Raw genomic sequence first — 4,600 nt, 5'->3', positions numbered from 1 at the left:
GTCCTGCATGACACTTGATTTTTACCTGAAATTGATATTTTTCATTAGATTAAGGTGCTTTAAACATTTTATAGGTTGAAAACTTGATTTTTGAAGTTTTGTTTATAAAACGTCGTTTAAAAAAAATCTCAATGATTAAAGTTTATGTATAAAAACAAACATTACTCAAGCCAAAACAGTAACATTTATATATATGTAGAGTTTAGAAATAGAAAAAAATGTCAAAATTGAAACCCTCCCAAACTTTCACAGATTTTTACATATGACCTTTGACCTCAATTTTAAAAAAATGTGACCACATCAAGTCCTGACGACAGGCATATTATTATAGTACACGATTTCCTCTTTCCAATGATATATTATGTAGGTGTGTGTTCGGTGGGGAGATTAAATTCCAAAAAATCTGCCTTCAGTCACCGCACTAAATGGGGAATGTGTCAAAGCGACAGCAACCCGATCATAGAGCAGTCAACAGCCGAAGGCCACCAATGGGTCTTCATTGTAGCGAGAAACTCCTGCACCCGTAGGCGTCCTTCAGCTGGCCCCTTAAAAAATATGTATACTAGTACAGTGATAATGGACGTCATACTAAACTCCGAATTATACACAAGAAACTTAAATTAAAAATCATACAAGACTAACAAAAGCCAGAGGCTCCTGACTTGGAACAGGCGCAAAATTGCGGCGGGGTTAAACATGTTTATGAGATCTCAACCCTCCCCCTATACCTATAGCCAATGTAGAAATTAAACGCATAACAATACGCACATTAAAATTCAGTTCAAGAGAAGTCCGTGTCCGATATCAGAAGATGTAACAAAAGAAAATAAATAAAATGACAATAATACATAAATAACAATAGACTACTAGCAATTAACTGACATGCCACCTCCAGACCTCAATTAAACTGACTGAAAGATTATGTCTTCATCATATGAATATCAGGCACAATCCCTCCCGTTAGGGGTTTAGTATCATACTATCCTAAAATATATGAGAAGAACATAACCCGTGTCATGCCAACAACTGTTTATTTTAAATAAATGTGTTTAGTACCGATGCAAAGCCCCTATAAGTGAATCAATATTTAAACCAAAATATGCAATCTTTAATGACCTGACAACAGTATCGTAACTATATCCCTTCTTAATAAGTTCTGTAAGCTTTTGAGGTGAATACTGACATTTTTGTGCTTTGTAAAGAATATTACCATAAAAGATTGGATGTGAAATACCTGAACGTATAAGATGTCTGCATGTTGAGTTATATTTACGAATTATTTCCTTATACCGATGATAAAATTTAGTAAATGTTTTGACTAGTTTGTGATATCGTAAACCCTGGTGTAATAATTTTTCAGTAATATATAAATTTCTCTCGCTAGAATGGTAAGCTGCTGTGGGATTGATTGGCACTAAACAAGAACAACGTAGGCATCAAACATCAGAGGAGGAGGACTATGCAATATACAAACTACTTCGAATAATCAGAGTACGTGACAGAATACATCTTAAAATAAATCTTCAAAAACATAAAATTCATTTACTGACTTTGGCCATTATTCTCCGTCTATATACACAAACAGGAGAGTATAGTATTCTTAAGTTATTACTTCGATACCGTGTACTACGGACATGTATAAACAAAGAGCAGCCTCAAACACGTTTAACCCCGGTACATTCTGTATGTGTATGTCCTAAGTCATGTAATTCAGTGATTATTGTTTGATGCTGTATATCATATTTGTTTTTCGTCCATTGTCTTGAAGTTATATAAAGATAAATCCGTTAGTTTTCGCGTTTGAATCATTTAACATTTGTCATTGTGGCGCCTTATTAAGATGACTATGGCTACGGCAACACACATATAACATATATATCCCACCTTACCTAATAATACAATAAATCAGTTGTAATAGGTGTAAAGTTTTAATTCTGCAAATTGACAAATTAAATAGAATTAAAAGATGAAACAGTAAAATTATTGTATCAATTACCCGTATTGCGAAATATTGATACCATCAAATGTAATAGTAGTATATTAGATATCGACTATCATTGTACTAAATATTCTATGCTTATGACTTCATAGATTTAATACTATTTCAATAGTATGGTTACACATGGTGCAAGAAGGTGGCTGCTGAGCAATTAGAAGAACTTTCTGATGCCATTTCACAACCTGTAGCAGATCCTGGTGTAAAACCTGCTTCACGATTGGTGAGATGGCAAAAGTTTTACTTAAGATTATAGTTGTTTGAACTACTTAATGTTTTTTACCACCAATTCCATGTACTTAAGAGATTTAATTTTTAATCTTTTTTTATATTCAAAATAGAAATATTTACTTATGAAATCTTTTATATTTTAAAAAAGGTTTTTATTTTTTCTGTTGATCATTACGATATTTTGGTTTCTATTACTTGATTAAGCTATGATGAAGCGCCATTTCTTTCATTATAAAAAGTAGAAAAGACAATAAATAATATGCATTTACTGTACAAATTTAAAGAATGGAAGATTTAACAAAAAAGTTTTTCGAACGCAATAGTCAGTCTGGCAACAAAAAACATTAGTTACAATTTAATTTTCAATTGGCTGAATTTCAGTTTTTAGCGACAACTTCAGGTTCAGAATGACATGCATTTATCTTCTAGATCGTAAAAGACCAGTATTAAAAGGAAAATTTGACTTGATTTTAAAAAAAAACATATTGATGCATAAACATATACCATTGATTTTTATGCAAAAACGCAAACAGGCGTTATATCATTACAACTTTTAATTATTGAAATTATTTTGAAACTGTGAGAAAATGTTTACATTGTTAAGATATTGTAGAGTAACACAGTAGCAAAAACAGCAAGAACAGGAAGTTACAAGATACCAATTTGACTAAAATCGTCATCAGTTAAAAAAAGTTTGATTAACGCTCAAGTAAATATTATCTGAAAAGTCAAACTGTTTAATTATTTTTATATATATATAAAAAAAACTTCTTTGCTGTTTGTTTAGGGACTTCCATTTTTACTTGTTGGTTTAGTAAATGGATTAATGCACTATGCACATATTAGGAAATGCCTATTTTTACGTGGAAAATATCTTTAATCATGTATATGATGTTACATCATTTTTACATTTAAGAAATGTTATGGTTGCCATCACGATTTGGTTGACTATTATTAAAAATTAATGTTTATTTCACAAATGTTTATAGACATGCTTCCATTTGTATACATTTCCATTTGCTAAAGGTAAGTCCATGATCGTATATACACTTGCACTAAATCTGCGATAAATTTGAAAATAACACAAATCCGCCATAGATTAGAAAATTACAAAACTGGCCAAAGATTAGGATTTTAACAAATCTGCCATATAGATTTGGGATGTCATGATGTCATATTACCATCGATAACAAGACCATATCGCATAATCGGCTATAAAAGTCTCCGAAATGACAATTTTATATAAAACTATTCAAACAAGAAAATTAACGACCTAATTTATGTACGAACAATGAATGAAAAAAAATTGTATGTAACACTTTAACAAACGACAACAACTGAGTTAGTTACAGGCTCCTGACTTGGGACAAGCACATATGTACATACATAATGAGGGTTTAAACATGTTAGCGGGATCCCAACCCTCCCCTTAACCTGGGACAGTACAACATATAAACGAACTATAAAAATCTGTTGAAAAAGGCTTAACTCATCAGATAGGTATAAGTACCACAAATACAAGAGGACGTTGCCGGATACTTTAACATCCCAACAAAAAAAAAATTAAATACGGATCTGAGAGTACTCGCAGTTACTGCCAGATAGAACCCGTTTACACTGGCAACGAAATTGAATCGATCTTTATTTGAATCGATCTTAAAAAGACCAGTTCGCGTTTACATTGAGCAAGCAAGATCGATCGAGATCGATCTTATTTAATCCAGTGCATTTACAATACAACATAAAAAGAACCGTTCTGACCTCTATTTTGCTATCTAAATATAACAAACACCTGAAAAAAGATCGATCGCGATCGATCTAAGCGTTTACACCAAAACAAAGATCGATTCACATAAGATATATAATATAGATCCATGAAGTTGTATATGTATATAACAATAATATTTAGTTTGCTTTAACAAAATCAATAGATAAATGCCAATAAAAACAATTTTCAATAATCTAATTACAGTGTTGAATTGGTAACCTTTTAGAATCAGTTTATTGAAAGGATCGATAAGTTTACAAGAATCGTTAATAAATTTCCGGGCACGGTAAACAACATTGCCGTAAAAATGACATGGTTCACTGGGGTAAAGCTGATGACCGTAACTGCATTCACGGTCATCCCAAGATGTCGGATGAAAAATTAGGTCAGTTTCTGTATTGTCTGTTAAAGTGTTTCTATATCATTTTTTTACAAAGCATACATTGATACGATGTAAATTAATAAAAGATTCACACGGAAATCACCAATTACTACCGAGAAATGTGCATGAAACGGGAAATATGATTTGAAAAAATCGCTAAGATGACCGTAAATCATCATCAAAATATTTTCAAGATGACCGTAACATATAACAAGGATGACCG

The sequence above is a fragment of the Mytilus galloprovincialis genome, chromosome 8 (assembly GCF_965363235.1).
Source record: "Mytilus galloprovincialis chromosome 8, xbMytGall1.hap1.1, whole genome shotgun sequence".
Classification (NCBI taxonomy): Eukaryota; Metazoa; Mollusca; class Bivalvia; order Mytilida; family Mytilidae; genus Mytilus; species Mytilus galloprovincialis.
The sequence above is the reverse complement of the archived record's forward strand: the minus strand, read 5'-3'. Positions refer to the sequence as shown.